Source organism: Papaver somniferum, chromosome 6, assembly GCF_003573695.1.
Source record: "Papaver somniferum cultivar HN1 chromosome 6, ASM357369v1, whole genome shotgun sequence".
In the NCBI taxonomy this organism is placed as follows: Eukaryota; Viridiplantae; Streptophyta; class Magnoliopsida; order Ranunculales; family Papaveraceae; genus Papaver; species Papaver somniferum.
This window is the reverse complement of record NC_039363.1, coordinates 25024475-25046377: the sequence shown is the minus strand read 5'-3', so window position 1 is coordinate 25046377 and position 21903 is coordinate 25024475. Positions and strand designations below refer to the sequence as shown.

At 38.5% G+C, this 21903-nt stretch overlaps 1 pseudogene; it reads right to left on the bottom strand.

Moving 5' to 3' along the window:
• Nucleotides 1-6714: 6714 nt before the first annotated feature.
• LOC113292093 lies at nt 6715-6814 on the bottom strand (annotated as a pseudogene).
• Nucleotides 6815-21903: the final 15089 nt, after the last annotated feature.

Here is a 21903-nt window from a genome sequence, read left to right as displayed (position 1 = left end):
CGCCCATCTGTGCGGTCACGAATTACTCTTCCCGCCGTTTTTTTCCAGGCCACGGGATCTCGAATCCTACGGTGGTCTTTATCCACGACATAACCACCATATTTCCTTAATGGTGAGACTAGGTATCACGGCGGGCGCTCAACCTCTTATCGATTTTTTTTCAAATCGAATAAGGAGGTTTATTTAAGTTTTGTTTATTGTTCATTTAGTTGGTCAGTCGATCAGTACCTTCTCATGCAATTTGAGTATGTGGTCATAACAGAACGACTCCAATATTTAATTGGTCAGTGTCATATTATATTGTGTTAGTTAGTCGGGTCAAGTAGAGTGTTTAATTAGTTGGATCATAGTAGCAGGAAAGCCGGGACCTACGGCCCCGGCGGTGGAGAAAATTTAAAAGCAGATATATTGCGCAAATATTTAGTTGATCGTACCATATTACAGTGTGTTAGTTAGTCGGGTCACAGTAGAGTGTTTAATTAGTTGGATCATCGTAGCCGGAAAGCCGGGACCTACAACTCTCCGGCGGTGGGGAAAATTTAAAAGTAGATATACTACGCAAATATTTAGTTGGTCGTACCATATTATAGTGTATTAGTTAGTCAGCTCACAGTAGAGTGTTTAATTAGTTGGATCATAGTAGTCGGAAAGCCGGGACCTACGTCCCCGACGGTCGAGAAAATTTAAAAGCATATATGGTGCCCAAATATTTAATTGGTCGTGTCATATTATAGTGTGTTAGTTAGTCGGCTCACAGTAGAGTGTTTAATTTGTTGGATCATAGTAGCCGGAAAGTCGGGACCTACGGCCCCAGCGATGGAGAAAATTTAAAAGCAGATATACTACCCAAATATTTAGTTGGTCGTATCATATTATAGTGTGTTAGTTAGTCGGCTCACAGTAGAGTGTTAAATTAGTTAGATCATAATAGCGGGAAAGGTCCCGGCGGTCGAGAAAATTTAAAAACAGATATGGTGTCCAAATATTTAGTTGGTCATGTCATATTATAGTGTGTTAGTTAGTCGGCTCACAGTAGAGTGTTTAATTAGTTGGATCATAGTAGCCGGGAAAGCCGGGACCTTACGGCCCCGCCAGTGGAGAAAGTGTAAAACAGATATAGTGCCCAAATATTTAGGTAGTCATATCATATTATATTTTTGTTTATTGTTCATTTATTTGGTCGGTCGATCAGTATCTTCTCATGCAATTTTAATATGTGGTCATAACAAAACGGTTCCAATATTTAATTGGTTAGCGTCATATTATAGTGTGTTAGTTAGTCGACTCACAGTAGAGTGTTTAATTAGTTGGATCAGAGTAGCCGTAAGCCGGGACCTACGGCCCCGGCGGTGGAGAAAATTATAGTGCCAAAATATTTAATTGGTTGTGTCATATTATATTGTGTTAGTTAGTCGGCTCACAGTAGAGTGTTTAATTAGTTGGATCATAATAGCCGGAAAGTCGGGACCTACGGCCCCGGCGGTGGAGAAAATTTAGAAGAAGATATAGTGCCCAAATATTTAGTTGGTCGTGTCATATTATAGTGTGTTAGTTAGTCGGCTCATAGTAGAGTGTTTAATTAGTTGGATCATAGTAGCCGGAAATCCGGGGACCTACGGCCCCGGCGATGGAGAAAACTTAAAAGAATATATAGTGCCAAATATTTAGCTGGTCGTGTCATATTATATTGTGTTCATTAGTCGGCTCACAATAGAGTGTTTAATTAGTTGGATCATAGTAACCGGAAAGCCGGGACCTATGGCCCCGGCGGTGGAGAAAATTTAGAAGCAGATTTAGTGCCCAAATATTTAGTTGGTCGAATCATATTATAGTGTGTTAGTTAGTCGTTTCCCAATAGAGTGTTTAATTAGTTGGATCATAGTAGCCGGAATGCCGGGACATACGGCTCCGGCGGTCGAGAAAATTTAGAAGCAGATACAGTGCCCAAATATTTAGTTGGTCGAGTCATATTATAGTGCGTTAGTTAGTCGGCTCACAATAGAGTGTTTAATTAGTTGGATCATACTAGCCGGAAAGCTGGGACCTACGGCCCCGGCGGTCGAGAAAATTTAAAAGCAGATATGGTCCTAAATATTTAGTTGGTCATGTCATATTATAGTGTGTTAGTTAGTCGGCTCACAGTAGAGTGTTTAATTAGTTGGATCATAATAGCTGGAAAGTCGGGACATACGGCCCCGACAGTGGAGAAATTTTAAAAGAAGATATATTGCCCAAATATTTAGTTGTCCATGTCATATTATATTGTGGTCATTAAGTCGGCTCACAATAAAGTGTTTAATTAGTTGGATCATAGTAGCCGGAAAGCCGGGACCTACGCCCCCGGTGGTGGAAAAATTTACAGGTAAATGTTGTGCCCACATCAAATTAATGTGTTACTTCATCCTGTGCGTAATAGTCGAGAGCATATTTAGTTATCCAGGTCATAACAGAACGGTCCCAATATTTAGTTGGTCGTGTCATATTATAGTGTGTTAGTTAATCGGGCCACAGTAGGTGTTTAATTAGTTGGATCACACACAACCAACATATTTGCAAGTGTTGCCAGAAACATCGGACATGAATTTATTATAAGTGTTTACCTTAAAATTTTAGTATTGAATGCCACTATTAAACCAACTGAACATGAAGAGAACCTGTAACCCACATGACAATTCCGCTCCCACTAAACTTGGAGATATTACAAACATTACCATTACCTCCCTTTTTCTTTGTCAATATATACCACACCAACATTCCTCTGTGGATTCTTCACAAATCTTAATGTTATGTTTCTCTCCATCGTAATGCAAAATAGAAACCTTATACGGTGAAATAAAAATCAACCAAAATTATATCTTTTCTGCAACCAAAGAAGAAGACAACTTCTTTATAGGCAATATAGATTCTCGTTCAATGTTGCGAGGATCTACAACAACTTACATACGAAGTACCCAGATAACAAACTAAACAATGAGTATCTCAACCAAAACAGAAACAACACTTTTAACTATTCATAGGACTTTAACTATTCGTATGACACGGTTGAATAACGAATTGGACCTAACGTGAATCAAACACGTACCCTTCTGACATGAAGTCATATGCGCTACCATTGCGCCACAGGTCCTTGATTTAGTTTGTGTACAAAATTGTAGTAGCTACAACATTATCATGGTAGTTCTTACCATAAATCCCCACTACCATCGGCTTCAATTCCTACTACAGACGTTCTGTGTGAACATATACATGTTCTCCAGGTATGTGGGCTTCCTGGACAATCTACATGCAATAAAGCTTAACGATGAGATATAATTGAACATAAGCTATAATCAGAAACGACAAATAACAGTCTTATCATTAGGAAGATGGAAGTTAAAACTGTATAAAAACTGATAAAATATTAGGGGAAGATAAGCCATACCCTGAATTAGTTATTCAAATGTGTTGTTGCTTGTCTGAAGTATATTTCTTCTGATGTTAGGGTTACCTTTGGTTGCTGTTTGTTCAGCCCTGAAGTTGAGCACATCAAAACCCATACATGTAAGCTTACAATTTAAAAATTCACATGGAATCAAGAACCCTTACATGTTAGTGTTACCTTTAGTTTTTGTTTGTTGAGCCTTGAAGTTAAGTGCATCCATGATAGACACATTTTTGTGTCCGATTTGTCTCGATTCTATATATTGTTAGGGATCATCTTTGTACTTATTATGGTGTTTTATTTATTTGTAGGTATTTTTGCCAATAAACATTTATGGAAAAATTGGCTCGAAAAGTTGTCGGAAAGCACCCAGAGGACATTTGTTATTCGGACTCTCACTTTGGATAAGGGGTAACCTAATTACTAAGGAGCATACCATTTACAGGCAGCTGCTAATCGCACTCTTACCCTGGATAAGGGGGTAACCATCTTCAACATTTCAAAAACCAAGTTTTGGCGGGAAATATCTTGGCAGTTTCTGGCAGATTTAGGGTTCCTGATTTGGAGGAATTTGAGGTCGATTAAACCTCTGATTTTCATAGGATATACTCCTTATGGGTCTAGGAATCTGATATGGGTGTTGAAATCGATTAGACTGGGCTCAATCGACGAATTTTTATCACAACAGAAAATATGGAAAGTCACGTGTGTGACCTGTTTTAGGTAACTTTAGAGAGACTAAAGTGTTGTAAACCTTCCCAAAGATTTGTATCTATCTAAGGAAGAGTTTAGAATAAAAAGGAAAGCTCAGAAACGCGTAGAAATTCTAAAACAAGAAATTGCCGCAACTTTGCCGTGAAGAGAAGGAAAGAGATTTTGGAAGATTTGGGAGAGATTTAATCAGTATTTTTGATATAAATAGATTGTTTGGGTCATATAGAAGGGGTTTCGAGAGTTTGGGGACCTGAGGAGAGCCAGAGAAGAAGAAATCAGAGTTTTATCAAACTATGTTTCTGCTGCTGCTGTTGAAGAGGAAGAACACGAAGAACATTGACGCACAAGCAACTGTCGCAGAAAACTGTCGTTGTTCAACAGCATAAGATAAGTAACGTTTATATTAAACAATAATCATTGTTCCTCTTTATACCAGAGATCTGTAACACTTTTACGCTGTTGCAAATCAGCTGTTTTGCACCTTTCACTCTTTTAATCAACTTTTGAGCAACAAACATGTATTTTGAGGAGCTAAATCCCATTGTTGAGGCGATAGAGGAAGCTATTTTTCCAACAAAAAATGGTATATTCTTATTTATTTATTTATCGCAATTACTTTTATGATTGTTTTGCCTTGAGTGAAAATTGTTTGAATGATTCTTGTTAAGCAATTGTTATTTCTTTTGATAGAGCATGCTTGGACCTAGGTTTTTGATGTTCTATGCTTCGGATTTACACTTGTTATTTTGAGAATCTACTTGTTGCAATAGTTTAGAATCAAATTGAACGAAAAAATTGCATGAATATAAATATTGGATTAAATCACTTTGAATTTGGAAAATAGTGGAATCTTAGCCTTAGTGTTCTTTTAATATTGATATCAACTTTGATTGAGTTTGTTATAATTTTTAGTGAGTTTTCTATTTTAATATTAGAATTTAAGTCTAATTAATATCCTTCACAAGTCTGAGAATCGAACCACTTTTACCACTATCTACAAATCACATCAATTTTTGGCGCCGCCGACGCAGACTTGTTTTTAGGGTTTTAGATTTATTTTATTTTATTATTTTTGTCCTTTTTATGTTTTTGGGTATTTATCTTGTGTCTACAGGTTCTGGATCATAAAGAAAATTGAGCCAAAGAGTTTGGTGATTTCATAAAGACTTGGAGATAAAGATTAAAGCAAAAAAGAACAGCAAAGAAGACAATTTTAGTTTAGGGTTTGTTTATTTTCTTTTAGAAAAAAAAAACTGTATTAGGGTTTATTATTTTTGGACTTTTGGACTTTGGGACATTTTTTTTACCCTACGGAAGGGTAATTTAAATATAAACTGTTTGCAGAGAAGGAGGACAATTACGATATTGTCTCTGCACCTTGGGTTCGTATACTAGATATCGGAGTCATTGTCCCGAGTCGACTACAACCGATTCATTCCCCGTCTGGAACGAGAGGTAAAGTTCTAAACACTCGCGAATCCCCTGTCAGCGAGTTACTGGACTCCTTCGTATGCATATATGTTGAGGACTGAATACGGACATTTATTTTTCTAGTAAAGGGCAAGGCCTGGCCATACAAGATAAGGGTTCGGATTTCATCACCGTTCTCTTCTTACCCGCTTTAGGAACACGTAACCTACGCGAACCTAAGCCTAAAATTTTGACTAGAAAGAGACCGATAGGGTAACGAGCTTAACAGGAAGGTCATTCGAAAAATATTGGTTACTCTTTTAAGCATACTTCGAAGTTCTTGACGGTTTCTGTAAGTTGAATGCGTGACTGCGCCGCCTTGTAATACCGGTGAAGCCTTGGGTATCAAAGCTCCACCGAGCTTCCCTCGCCTCTATTCAACTTACTTTAACTCAGATTGATTCCAGAGGGGTTTGCTTAAATTGTAACGAATTCCCGTTCGAAGGATTAGAAGCTGGTTTAGAAACAATCTAAGTGGAGACATCATGCTTTTTGTTTGCTAGAAATCAATAGGTTTGATTTGGTTGAGTCGGCCTTGATCTGTGTTTGCTTACCATTCCAATTTAGAAAATTTTATTGTATGCCTGAACGTAAAAGAGACGCACTAGGTAGATTTGTTAAAGAGAAACCTAGTAGTTCGAAGCGTCTCGATTACCTTAATCTAGAAAGTTCGACTTTTGAAGAGTCTATTTTTGAACGTCCTTTGACTGAGGAGAGAATCCATGTTGCTCCGGTAGCGCCAGAAATGGCAACTTTGAAAGCTTTGTTGAATCCAACTAGGACTACTCGTCCTTCGTGTATTAAGTTAGTTGAAACGGATGCACCCTATGAACTGAAACCTGAGACCTTACAGATGCTCCCAATATTTTTAGGGAAAGAAAATGAAAACCCTTATTACCATGTTAGGGATTTTGAGGAAATTTGTAGTACTCTAAGAATTAGAGGCTTAGATGATGATGCTTTGAAACTTAGGTTATTCCCATTTTCCCTGAAAGATAAGGCCAAGTCGTGGCTGTATAGTTTGGACTCCGAGTCAATTGAGACATATGAACAACTTACATCTGTCTTTTTCAATAAGTTTTTCCCTAGGCACAAAACATCGTCTATTAGGACGCAAATATGCACATTTTCACAACAAGAGGGAGAATCTTTATATAGGTATTTGGAAAGGTTCAATGATTTATTATCCCAGTGTCCTCATCATGGTTTAGAAAAGGTTAGGCTAGTTCAGATCCTTTATGAGGGTTTAGATTATTCCACAACGACCATGGTTGAGTCTCTATGCACTGGTGGATTTGAAAACCAAACTGTTGATGCGGCGATGGAATTTTTTAATGAAATCACCGGAAAAAACCCAGCAATGGGAAAATAGTAGCGCACCCCAGAAAACAATTCTTTTAAGTAGAGGAAACGTTAATAGGGTAGAAGGAGGCTATGAATCAGATGCCAAAATTGCTGCTGTGGCAAAAAGGTTAGAAGCCTTAGAAGTGGGCCAGACTAGTGGTAGAGTGGAGCCTTTTTGGGAAGGCTAGAATATTGAAGAGCAAGCCAATGCTCTTTATAATAACACTATATTTGATAACCGTCAAAAGACTGACCCGTATTCAGAAACCTATAATCCTGGTTGGAGAAACCATCCGAACCTTTCAATGGTCTAAGGCCAAAGTCAAGGTCAGTTTAGTAATTCTAATGCTCCCCCAGGTTTTGGCTATACTAAGAATCCTTCAGGACTAGCTCGGTTTCAGAATCAGTCATATAAGAAAATCCTAAGTTTAGAGGAATCTCTCGCCTTGTTAACTCAGCAAACTGCAAAATTTCAGTTATCCGTAGAACAGAGTCTACAAGCTAGTAATAGGATAGGACAAGAAAATAGTCAGGTTATTTCCGAGTTAAAAACCCAGGTTGGTCTGATAAGTGATTCTTTGAGAGAAAAAGGTAAGTTTCCTAGTCAAACACAACCCAACCCTATAGGAGTTCATGAATTAGGTACAAAACCATCGAATCAATTGAATGCTGTTAGAACCCTTAGAAGTGGTAGAGTTGTAGACAATAAGGTAACCATGCCCGATAGTGAACATACTATAGTTCACCCCTCAGGATCTCACCTCTCAGGACCAGTAGCTGAAGAGACTGATAAAGTTTCTGATATGTGAATTCGGTTCCTGAAGGTCTGATTGTATGCCTCCCCCATTTCCTCAACTATTACCAACAATCGAAGTTTAATGACATAGTGGAGTTTTTAAGCAAGTACCATAAACCTTCCTTTAATAGATGCAATTAGGCAAATTCCTGTTTATGCCAAGTTCCTTAAGGATATGTGTACGGGAAAGAAAAACTTAGCGTCCATAAGAAGCCTTTTTAGCTAGTCACGTAAGTTCAATCATTCAGAACACCACAACTCCAAAGTACAAAGACCCAGGTTCTCCTACCATTGCTTGCACAATAGGTAACTTCCGGGTAGAAAAAGCTTTACTTGACTTAGGAGCCAGTGTGAACTTACTGCCATTCCATGTATACTTACAGCTAGGACTTGGTGAAATGAAACCTACTCAGATGACACTGCAGTTAGCTGATAGGTCTGTTAAAATCCCTCGAGGTGTTATCGAGGATGTTCTTATTGAGGTCGACAAGTTTATTTATCCAGTGGATTTCGTGGTCCTAGATACCCAACCTGTCCCTGACCCAGAGAACCAGATACCTGTGATTTTAGGTCGCCCATTTTTAGCTACGTCTAATGCGATCATTAACTGTCGAAATGGTGTGATGAGTTTATCTTTTGGTAATATGACTACGGAGATGAACATTTTTAATGTCAGTAAGCAACCTCATGAGCTAGATGACACATGTGTTGAAGGGGTGAACATGATAAAAGCCTTAGTTCAGGAGTCATTACCAAACATTTTGTCTGAAGACCCATTAGAAAGTTGTCTATCCCATTTTGGTTTAGATTTTGATGACGATAACACTATTAAACAGGTGAATGCTCTATTATATTCTACCCCTGTGTTAGACACTGATAGATGGAAAGCTAGTTTCGAACCGTTACCAGTTTCTGAGACTACCCTAATTCCTTCTTTAGAAGAGCCCCCAAAGTTGGACCTTAAACCACTACCCGATAATCTAAAGTATGTGTTTTTAGGCCCATCTGAGACTTTACCTGTGATTATAGCTTCTTATTTGGATAGTGATCAGGAAAGTAGGCTAGTAAATGTACTTCAAGACAATAAGGAAGCTTTAGGGTGGACTATAGCAGACATTAAGGGTATAAGTCCTACTGTGTGTATGCATCAGATTCATTTAGAGGAAGACTCCAAACCTTCTAGGGAGATGCAACGTCGACTGAACCCTAACATGAAAGAGGTAGTTCGAAAAGAGCTGCTTAAGTTGTTAGATGCGAGTATTATTTACCCAATTTCAGACAGTAAGTGGGTCAGCCCTGTTCAGGTTGTCCCCAAGAAATCAGGTATCACTGTATTTCAAAATTATAATAATGAATTAATCCCAACCCGAGTGACCACGGGATGGCGTGTGTGTATTGACTATAGGAAATTGAACAAGGTCACAAGGAAGGATCACTTTCCCCTTCCTTTTATCGACCAAATGCTAGAGCGATTAGCTGGACCTATTGCTTCTTAGATGGCTACTCCGGTTATAATCAGATCGTTATTGCCCCAAAAGACCAAGAGAAAACCACTTTTACCTGTCCCTTTGGTACATTTGCGTATAGACGTATGCCTTTCGGGCTTTGTAATGCCCCTGCGACTTTTCAGCGTTGCATGATGAGCATATCTTCTGACATGGTAGAACGGTTTTTAGAGGTCTTTATGGATGATTTTTCAGTGTTTGGTTCATCTTTCGATGAGTGCTTGCATCATTTGACATTAGTGTTAACTAGGTGTAAGGAAAAAAATTTAGTGCTTAGTTGGGAAAAATGTCATTTCATGGTTAAATCAGGAATTGTGTTAGGGCACATCGTTTTTTCAAAGGGTATAGAGGTATACAAAGCAAAAGTTTACCTTATTAAGACATTACAGGTCCCAAAAAACGTAAAAGATATTAGGTCATTCTTAGGTCATACAGGTTTTTATCGTCGATTCATTAAGGATTTTAGCTTGATTTCTAGACCTCTTTGCAATTTTCTTGCAAAAGATGTTAAGTTTGTCTTTGATGATGTTTTTTTAGAGGCTTTTGAGAAGCTTAAAACTTTATTCACTAATGCCCCGATAGTCCATGCACCTAACTGGAACCTACCCTTTGAAATTATGTGTGATGCTTCAGATTATGCTATAGGCGTTGTGCTAGGTCAACGAGAAAACAAATTACTCCATGTGATTTACTATGCTAGCAAAACTCTGAATGATGCCCAAATGAACTATACAACTACCGAGAAGGAATTGCTAGCCATCGTGTTTGCCTTGGATAAGTTTGGATCCTATTTATTAGGTTCTAAGATCGTAATCTATACTGATCATGCTGCTTTGAAATACCTTTTGTCTAAGAAGGATACCAAACCTAGATTGATTAGATGGATCCTTTTGTTACAAGAATTTTGTCCAGATATTAGAGACAAAAGGGGTGCAGAGAATGTAGTAGCAGACCACTTGTCTAGGCTAGTTGTTAGTTCCTCTAATAATTCCCTTCCTATAAGGGACAATTTTCCTGATGAACAATTGTTCTCTGTTTCCCAATCACCTTGGTATGCAAGTGATGATTTATCAAAAGTGATTGTAGTAATAGTGGTAAACAGGGTCTTTTCAGACTTGTGAAGAAAACAGTTTTTAGATTTAAATTTAAACAAGCAAATAAATTTGTTTGAAAACTTTAGGGAAAAACACCAAGACTTGGATTCCACCATTGACCCATTATTTGATAAATTCTAATAATTAATATTCATGCAATTTTTCTTTTAGAGTGATTCTAATATTATGCCTTTTGTAGATTTTTGAAGTAATAAATGTAAATACCAAGCATGAAACATCAAGAGTCTTAAACTAAGCATGCTCCATCAAAATGAATCACAATTATTCAATAAAAATCAATTTTCCAATAAAAATTCCATGCAAATAATCATGTAATAATATTGCAAATAAATAATAAAGTTAGAATTATACCATAAATAAGGACCAATGGCTTCCTCCGTCGCCTTGGCTAAGGGGTTTAGCTCCTCATATCAAAAACTTGCTCAAAATTGCTTAATAGGTGTTTTTATTGATGAATATGGTGATAAAGAGAAGTTTGCAACGCTGTATAAACGTTACAGCGTCACTGTTACAAAGATGAGTAATGTCGTTTATAAACGATACATATCCAGCGTTGTTGAACTACGACACATTGTTTCTGCGTCAAATACTATTCAGGAACGACGGACTTTGAGAGTCCGTTCTTCGTGTTCTTGAAGGTCTTCAATGGCGGACACAGCAGCAGCAACAAATATCGTAACTCCTTCTTCTCGACTCTCCTCAACTCCCAATTCTCTCCTAAGGATTTCTAACCCTTCTATGACAAAAACCCAACTATATATAGCCTTCAGATTCCCTAGAAACTCGATCAAATTCGAGAATAAATCTCTTATTCTTCATGTGCAGTTTGAATAATAATTCCATCTGTCGATCTTTGTATGCGACTGTTAGCTATTCTATTGCTCCCAAAATCTTCTCTGACTTGAACTAGACTAAATACACGGTTGTACAGCGTAGAAAATCCCCCAAAAATCTCTCACCAATCTTTGAAACTCAAAACAGAACACCGTGTCGTGTTAGGACTTTGATTACTTCTCCCGTCCATTCCAGCCCAATTGGTTGGGTCCAATTGATTGTACCAGGCCTGTTTAGTCATGTAGATTCCATAAGTACCAAATACAGCAGTTGAATCTCCTAAAATCACGTCCGAAATTCGATCTCCAAATCTGGCAGACGCTGCATAGTCCTTTCCCGCCAAAACTTGTATTTGAATTATGAAGATGACCTCCCCTTATCCAGTTCCGGTCTCCCTTTAGCAGATGCCTGGAAATGGGTCACCCCTTAGTAATTAGGTTACCCCTTATCCAAAGCGAGAGTCCGTATAGTAATTTTCTCCCATGGGCGCAAAAACCATTTTTTTAGCCAATTTCGCCGCAAAAGCCTTATTCTTCCAAAAACACCTACAAATAAATAAAATAACCAAATAAGTACGATATCGAGCACTAACAATATATACAAATGAGCTATATTAGACACATAAATGCGTCTATCAAATACCCCCAAACTTATTATTTGCTAGTCCTCGAGCAAATCAAAGCTACAAAATAAAATCCTAACTCACTGTCGCAGGCATCGTCGATTGCATTTAGCGTATGCAGTAAGCCTTTAAACCCCTAGGTGGCCCTAGTGGCCGAGTTATAGTCTCGGGAGGGCTTACCAGAGATATACCCACAAAACCTTTACTCCTAATTGGTCACAAGTATCCAAAGAGCTATGAGGACATACATATTCTCAACCTATCTCCAAGTAACTAGAATGACGGAGAAATTAAAGGTGTCAGCTCTAAAGCTAACTGAAGAAAAGGGAAGACACATCCACACGACTGCTAGATAAAGAGATATCCGCTATACAGCTAGATAAACATTGTAAGATGCGTCCGCTGCTTTACAGCTGGATAAGATTAGGAGAGAGATAAAAATGAGAGGGACATCTGCTATACAGCTGGACTAATTACGTGTGATGAGTTAAACCAATGCTAGAAAGATCTTGAATGCCAGATTGAAAGCAAACTAACAAAGCAACCAAAATGCATCTTTCTTCGACTCTCTCACAGTGCCCAGTAGAAACAACGCCTTCTTCGGTCTTCAACTGTTAATGATAAACTCTCGAACCTCATAGAACCTTGACAATTAACTCTTCTCTTCGATTTCTTGCTTGACTTATAAATTTCTTCTTCCCTATGGCCTTATTGAACAAAAAGAACGTAATGAAGTTTCATTTTTTTTTTTCATCTTTTTTTTTTTTTTTTTTTTTTTGCTTTTTGATATAATATTACAAGACAAAAATTTACGTGGCCATGAGAGAAGGACTTTCAAAACTTGGATCTTCGCAACTTGTGATGTCTTGGTATCATGGATTCTAACAACTTATATCTTGCTCTTATAACTTCAACTTTGATTTTTGAATTATTCTTTCTATTGTTGCTTCTAAACCTAAAACGTCTTCACTTTCTTCATAGATTTTGATGTCGCTCCGCTTGTTGATGATGATAAGTTTCTACTGAGAGAGAGTCGCAATCCAGTAACTAAGACTACATTGTGAGGGCTTTGTCTTTCTGGCATTTCCTGACCTACTTGCCTTTCCATCATGTATGGTTAGGTCCATCACGGTTACCCTCTAAAAAGAACAAGTTCTCTCCTGAATTTCAAGGATCTCAATGTCTTTTTCTCTAATGTCTCAATAAGTTGTTATCTCTAGCATTCCAATTTCTATCTTTTCGGTGAGAAACAGTATGTAAACTTAGCTAACCGGATACCATGTGACGCTAGAAGTTTCAAAAGTGCAACTAAAAAGTTTCTCCCATACCCCCAAACTTAAATCTAACATTGTCCTCAATGTTTCGCATGAAAGAACAGTACCAAAAATATAAGTAACATGAGGAAATAGTAAAGAGAGAGTTCGGAAAGATAGTACCTGAGTGAAGTGAAACCAAAAACTGAATACAAAAATTATACAACATACAAATCGCCTCGATGGTCAATCAAGGGTAAACAGGGTCCTCCAGAGGGACCTCCTCAACATCATCTGTAGGAAAAGGCTCTAAAAAGGGCTTCAATCTGACCGTTAACCTTGAAGAACTACCATGATGTCTCGATCTCAAAGCTCCATGAGGAAAAACAGTACGGACCACAAAAGGACCGGTCCACCGAGAGCGCAGTTTCCCGGGGAATAGATGCAAACGAGTGTCATACAGAAGAACTTTTTGACCTGGAGAAAATGACTTCCGTAATATGTTTCTATCATGCACAAGTTTCATTTTGTTCTTATACTCCTTCGCACTATCGTAAGCATCTATACGAATCTCGTCCAACTCATTGAGCTGGAGTTTCCTATGGGCTCCTGCCTTGTCAAGTGAAAAATTTAGCTGCTTAACAGCCCAATAAGCTCTGTGTTCTAACTCAACAGGTAAGTGACATGCCTTGCCATAAACAAGCCGATAAGGCGACATTCCAATGGGGGTCTTAAACGCAGTACGGTAAGCCCATAAGGCATCAGTAAGCCTAGACGACCAGTCTTTCCGATTAGGATTAACTGTTTTCTCTAATATACGTTTTATCTCCCTATTGGAAACCTCTACCTGACCACTAGTCTGTGGATGATACGGGGTAGCTACCTTATGTGTAATACCATATTTCTTCATCAGAAGCCTAAAAGTCCCATTACAAAAGTGCGACCCTCCATCACTAATTATAGCTCGCGGTGTACCAAAACGTGTAAGTATATTATTTTTCAAGAACTCAATCACAACCCTATGGTCATTGGTTTTACACGCAACCGCCTCAATCCACTTAGAGACATAGTCTACGGCGACAAGGATGTATAGGTTACCAAAAGAATTAGGAAACGGACCCATAAAGTCAATACCCCACACATCAAAGACCTCAACAATTAAAATAGGGTTCAAGGGCATCATGTTCCTACGGGAAATGGTTCCTAATTTCTGGCATCGTTCACAAGTAACGCAGTAACTGTGGGAGTCTTTAAACAACGAAGGCCAATAGAATCCACACTGCAATATCTTAGCAGCAGTTTTCTTAGCACTAAAGTGACCCCCACAAGCATGATCATGACAAAAGGAAATAATACTGGACTGGTCACTCTCAGGTATACATCTCCTAATAATCTGGTCTGGCAATACTTAAACAAATAAGGATCATCCCAAAAGAAGTGCTTAACCTCAGCTAAAAATCTAGAACGATCTTGTTTACCCCAATGTTGGGGCATTCGACCAGTAACAAGATAGTTCACTATATTCGCATACCAAGGTAATTGGGTAACAAAGAACAATTGTTCATCAGGAAAGCTATCCCTTATAGGAAGGGAATCATCTGGGGAACTAACAACTAGCCTAGACAAGTGATCTGCTACAACATTTTCGGCACCCTTTTTGTCTCTAATGTCTGGAGAAAACTCTTGCAACAACAGAATCCACCTAATCAATCTAGGTTTAGTATCCTTCTTAGACAAAAGATATTTTAAAGCAGCATGATCAGTATATATGATGATCTTAGAACCTAAGAGATAGGGTCTAAACTTGTCTAAGGCAAACACAATGGCTAATAGTTCCTTCTCGGTAGTGGTATAGTTCAACTGGGCATCATTCAGAGTTTTGCTAGCATAGTAAATCACATGAAGTAACTTATTTTCTCGCTGACCTAGCACAACACCAATAGCATAATCTGAAGCATCACACATGATCTCAAAGGGTAGGTTCCAGTTGGGTGCCTGGACTAGGGGGGCGGTAGTGAGTAATGACTTAAGCTTCTCAAAAGCCTCTAAACAAGCATCATCAAAGACAAACTTAACATCTTTTGCAAGAAAATTGCAAAGAGGTCTAGACATCAAGCTAAAATCCTTAATGAAACGACGATAAAAACCAGCATGCCCTAAGAATGACCTAATATCTCTTACGGTTTTTGGGACCGGTAAAGTTTTAATAAGGTCAACTTTGGCTCTAAAGATACAATATGCCCTAGAACAATTCCTGAACGAACCATAAAGTGACATTTCTCCCAATTAAGCACTAAATTATTTTCCTTACACCTAGTCAAAACTAATGACAAATGATGCAAGCACTCATCGAAAGACGAACCAAACACTGAAAAATCATCCATAAAGACCTCCAAGAACCGTTCTACCATGTCAGAAAATATGCTCATCATGCAAGGCTGAAAAGTCGCAGGGGCATTACATAGCCCGAAAGGCATGCGTCTATACGTAAAGGTACCAAAGGGACAGGTAAAAGTGGTTTTCTCCTGGTCTTATGGGGCAATAACGATCTGATTATATCCAGAGTAGCCATCTAAAAAGCAATAGTGACTATGTCCAGCTAATCTCTCTAGCATCTGGTCGATGAAGGGGAAAGTGGTCCTTCCTAGTGACCTTGTTCAATTTCCTATAGTCAATACAAACACGCCAACCCGTGGTCACTCGGTCGGGATTAACTCATTGTTATCATTCTGGACTACAGTAATACCAGATTTCTTGGGAACAACCTGAACGGGGCTGACCCACTTACTGTCTGAAATAGGGTAGATAATGCCTGCATCTAATAGCTTAAGAACCTCAGTTCGAACTACTTCTTTCATATTAGGGTTTAGTCGACGTTGCATCTCCCTAGAAGGTTTGGTGTCTTCCTCTAAATAGATCTGATGCATACAAACAGTAGGACTTATACCCTTAATGTCTGCTATGGTCCACCCTAAAGCTTCCTTGTTGTTTTGAAGGACGGTTACTAGCCTACTTTCCTGATCTCTATCCAAGTCGGAAGAAACAATCACAGGTAAAGTCTCAGACGGGCCTAAAAACACATACTTCAGGGTATCTGGCAATGGTTTTAGGTCCAACTTAGGAGGCTCTTCTAAAGAAGGAATAGGGTAGACTTAGAAACTGGTAGTGGTTCGAACTTAGGTTTCCATCCATTACTAGTATCTAACAAAGGGGTTGAATCTAACAAAGCATTCACCTCATTAATTACATTATCATCATCAAAATCAATCCCAAAGTGAGCTAGGCATTTTTCTAATGGATCTTCTAACAAAGTGTTTGGTAATGACTCCTCGACTAATGTTCCTATCATGTTCACCTCTTCTATATTCGAGTCATCTAGTTCAGAGGGTAGCTTACTAATATTAAAAATGTTCAGCTCAATAGTCATATTACCAAAAACAAATTCATAATACCATTTCGACAGTTAATGATCGCATTGGATGTAGCTAAAAACGGGCGACCTAAAATCACTGGTATTTGGTTCTCTGGGTCAGGGACAGGTTGGGTATCTAGGATAACAAAATCCACTGGATAAATAAACTTGTCAACCTCTATGAGAACATCCTCGATCACACCACGAGGAATTTTAACGGACCTATCAGCTAACTGAAGTGTCATCTGGGTAGGTTTCATCTCACCAAGTCCTAGCTTAAGGTACACATGATATGGAAGTAAATTCACACTGGCTCCTAAGTCAAGCAAAGCTTTCTCAACACGGTACTTACCTATTGTACAAGCAATGGTAGGGGACCCTGGGTCTTTATACTTAGGAGTAGTGGTATTCTGAATAATAGAACTCACATGACTAGCTATGAAGGCTTTCTTCTGGACACTGAGCTTACGCTTTCGCGTACACAAGTCCTTAAGGAACTTGGCATAAGAGGGAATCTGCCTAATTGCATCTAATAATGGAAGGTTGATATTAACCTGCTTAAAAACCTCCAATATATCATTAAAGTTGGACTCCCTCTTAGTCGGAACTAGCAGCTGTGGGAATGGGGCTCTGGGAACAAAGGGGCTCAACAGGACCCTCATTGGTCTCTTTGGAGACTCTATCAGTCTCTCATTTTCTGGCTCAGCAGGGTGAACTACACATGTTCACTATCAGGCATGGCAACCTTGTTGTCAACTTCTTTCCACTCCTAAGGGTTGTGACAGCATTCACATGATTGTACGATTTCTCTCCTTTTGGGTTGGGATCAGTACGACTAGGGAACCTTCCATCTTCTCTCTCACTTATGAACTTAGCTATTTGTCCTACTTGAAGTTCTAATTTGGCAAGACTCTGGGAATTATTCTTCAATTCTTGCCTAGTTTCTTGTTGAAAGCTCATGTGGTTCTTTGTTAGCATTTCATGGTTATTTGCTAACATAGTGAGAGTATCCTCTAAGGTAGAGATCTTTTTCTCGGAAGTGTTCTGAAACTGGGTTTGACCTGAAGAGTTCTTAAAACCAAAACCTGGGGGAGGCTGAGAATTGCTAGACTGGCCTTGACTCTGGCCCTTAGACCAAGAGAAATTAGGATGGTTTCTCCAACCAGGGTTGTAGGTTTCTGAGTATGGGTCAAACTTCTGACGGTTCTCAAACCTAGCATTGTTATAGACAGCATGGGCTTGCTCTTCACTAACCTGACCTTCCCAAAATGAATTATCGGGCTCTATTCCACAACTAGAGACTTGAGAGGCTCTATTAGGTTCAACAAGGGACCTATTAGGACTGATTCATTCCAAAGCTTCTAACCTTCTAGAAAAGCAAACTTAGCATCTGAACCAAAACTTGTATCTACCACATTGGTGCTACTTCTATTGACCAAGAGTCTTTTAGGGGGTTCAACACAAGATTCCCACTGTTGGGATTTTTCAGCGATAGCTCCTAAGAAGGTAAAAGCATCATCAGCATTTTTACTAGTGAACTCACCAGCGCACATAGACTCAACCATGGCTTTGGTCGAATAGTCTAAACCATCATAAATAATCTGTAAGTTTCATATTATCAAATCCATGGTGAGGACACTGAGATAGGAGATCATTGAATCGCTCTAAAAACCTATAAAGAGACTCTCCCTCTTGTTGCACACTACTAATTTTCTGCCTAACAGCTGCAGTTTTATGCTTAGGGTAGAATTTCATATAGAAAGCAGCAATAAGTTCCTGCCATGTTTCAATGGATTCAGATGGTAGGTTGTTCAGCCAGGTCTTGGCTTTATCTCTCAAGGAAAAGGGAAACATCTTAAGTTTCAAGACTTCATCAGTAAGGTCTTTTATTCTAATTGTCCCACAAATTTCCTCAAAGTCCCTAATATGAAATAAGGGTTCTCATCATCTTTTCCTAAGAATATAGGGATCATCTGAAGAATACTAGGTTTTATCTCAAAATTAGCCGTAGTGGCTGGCAATTTAATGCATGAAGCTCGGTTGGTCCTAGTTGGGAACATGTAATCTTTCAAAGTTGCCATCGTTGGCACAACTGGAGTACTAGGGGTACTTTTTCACGAAGAGATATTCTCAAAACTGAAGTTTCCAAAAACAGGGCTCTCAAAAGAAGATCTTCGAGCTCCCTGCTTAAATCAGAAGAACTACTAGGTTTTTCGCTAATCAATCGACCTAGAATATCTCTTTTCCAAGCCCTATTAAAAAAATCGGGCATACACTAAAAAGAATTCAAAAATAAATAAAAATCCTAACAGGAAGGTTCTAGCAATCACACAGCAGGCTGACTCGACTTTATCACAGCAAACCTAAATATTTCTAACAAACAACAAGCATGATGGCTCCACTTAGATTGTTTCTAGACCAGCTTCTAATCCTTCGAAAGGGAATTCGTTACAATTTAAGCAAACCCCTCTGGAATTAATCCGAGTTAAAACAAGTTGAATCGAGGCGAGGGAAGCTCAGTGGAGCTTTGATACCCAAAACCTCACTGATCCAATGCGGCGCAGTCAAGCATTCAACTCGCAGAAACCGTCAAGAACTTCGAGGTGTGCTTAAAAGAGTAACCAATATTTTTCGAATGATTGTCCTGTTAAGCTCGATACCCTATAGGTCTCTTTCTAGTCCAAATTTTAGGCTTAGGTTCGCTTTAGGTTTCGTTTTCCTAAGGCGGGCAAGAAGGGAGCGGTGATGAAATCCGAACCCTTATCTTGTTTAGGCCAGGCCTTGCCCTTTACTAGGAATATAAAAACAGTCTGGTTCGTCCTCAAACAATTATCACCTTAAGGAATACAGTAACCCGCTTGCAGGAGATTCACGAGTGTTTCGATTGGACTTACCTCCCGTACCAGACGGGGGATGAACCGTTGAAGTCGACTCGGGCCACGACTCCTATGTCATGTACGAACCCGAGGGGCCGAGACGATATCGTAATCGCCGTCCTTCCCTGCACACAGTTTGTATTTAAGGGTACCCTTCCGTAGGGTATAAAAATAAAAATGTCCAAAAATTAATGTCCAAAGTCCATAAAAAAAAATACAAAAGAAAAGAAAGTCTAAAAAAAAGGTTACAAAAATAAAAATGTCTCTTTTTTTTTTTCTCTCTTTTTATCAAAAAAATAAAATAAATAAAATTCTTCTTCTTTTGCTCCTTTTGCTTTGCCTTTTACTCCAAGTTTTTAAATGTCCACCAAAAACTTTGGCAAAAATTTCTTTCGCTCCAACTTCAAGAATCTGAAAGAAAAAGACAAAAAACCAGAAACGTAAAGAAGAAAAAATAAATAAAAAAAAAAATCTAAAAAAAATGCTAACTAAACACAGGTCCGCGTCGGCGGCGCCAAAAATTTGATGATTTATCAAAAGTGATTGTAGTAATGGTAAACAGGGTCTTTTCAGACTTGTGAAGAAAACAGTTTTTAGATTTAAATTTAAACAAGCAAATAAATTTGTTTGAAAACTTTAGCGAAAAACACCAAGACTTGAATTCCACCATTGACCCATTATTTGATAAATTCTAATAATTAATATTCATGCAATTTTTCTTTTAGAGTGATTCTGATATTATGCCTTTTGTAGATTTTTGAAGTAATAAATGTAAATACCAAGCATGAAACATCAAGAGTCTTAAACTAAGCATGCTCCATCAAAATGAATCACAATTATTCAATAAAAATCAATTTTCCAATAAAAATTTCATGCAAATAATCATGTAATAATATTGCAAATAAATAATAAAGTTAGAATTATACCATAAATAAGGACCAATGGCTTCCTCCGTCGCCTTGGCTAAGGGGTTTAGCTCCTCATATCAAAAACTTGCTCAAAATTGCTTAATAGGTGTTTTTATTGATGAATATGGTGATAAAGAGAAGTTTGCAACGCTGTATAAACGTTACAGCGTCACTGTTACAAAGATGAGTAATGTCGTTTATAAACGATACATATCCAGCGCTGTTGAACTACGACACATTGTTTCTGCGTTAAATACTATTCAGGAACGACGGACTTTGAGAGTCCGTTCTTCGTGTTCTTGAAGGTCTTCAATGGCGGACACAGCAGCAACAACAAATCTCGTAACTCCTTCTTCTCGACTCTCCTCAACTCCCAATTCTCTCCTAAGGGTTTCTAACCCTTCTATGACAAAAACCCAACTATATATAGCCTTCAGATTCCCTAAAAACTCGATCAAATTCGAGAATAAATCTCTTATTCTTCACGTGCAGTTTGAACAATAATTCCATCTGTCGATCTTTGTATGCGACTGTTAGCTATTCTATTGCTCCCAAAATCTTCTCTGACTTGAACTAGGCTAAATACACGGTTGTACAGCGTAGAAAATCCCCCAAAAATCTCTCACCAATCTTTGAAACTCAAAACAGAACACCGTGTCGTGTTAGGACTTTGATTACTTCTCCCGTCCATTCCAGCCCAATTGGTTGGGTCCAATTGATTGTACCAGGCCTGTTTAGTCATGTAGATTCCATACGTACCAAATACAGCAGTTGAATCTCCTAAAATCACGTCCGAAATTCGATCTCCAAATCTGCCAGACGCTGCATAGTCTTTTCCCGCCAAAACTTGTATTTGAATTATGAAGATGACCTCCCCTTATCCAGTTCCGGTCTCCCTTTAGCAGATGCCTGGAAATGGGTCACCCCTTAGTAATTAGGTTACCCCTTATCCAAAGCGAGAGTCCGTATAGTAATTTTCTCCCACGGGCGCAAAAACCATTTTTTTAGCCAATTTCGCCGCAAAAGCCTTATTTTTCCAAAAACACCCACAAATAAATAAAATAACCAAATAAGTACGATATCTAACAATATATACAAATGAGCTATATTAAACACATAAATGCGTCTATCAGCAAGTATAGTGAATTATCTTGTTACTGGTCGAATGCCTCAACACTGGGGTAAGCAAGATCCTTCTAGGTTTTTAGCCGAGGTTAAGCATTTCTTTTGGGATGATCCTTATCTGTTTAAGTATTGTCCGGACCAGATTATTAGGAGATGTGTATCTGAGAGTGACCAGTCTAGTATTATCTCCTTTTGTCATGAACATGCATGTGGGGGTCATTTTAGTGCTAAGAAGACTGCTGCTAAGATTTTGCAGTGTGGATTTTACTGACCTTCGTTGTTTAAATATTCACATAGTCATTGTGTTTCTTGTGAGTGTTGCCAGAAGTTAGGAACCATTTCCCGTAGAAATATGATGCCTTTGAACCCTATTTTAGTGATTGAGGTCTTTGATGTGTGGGGCATTGATTTTATGGGTCCATTTCCTATTTCGTTTGGTTATCTTTACATACTTGCCGCTGTAGACTATGTGTCTAAGTGGGTTGAGGCAGTTCCGTGTAAAACGAAT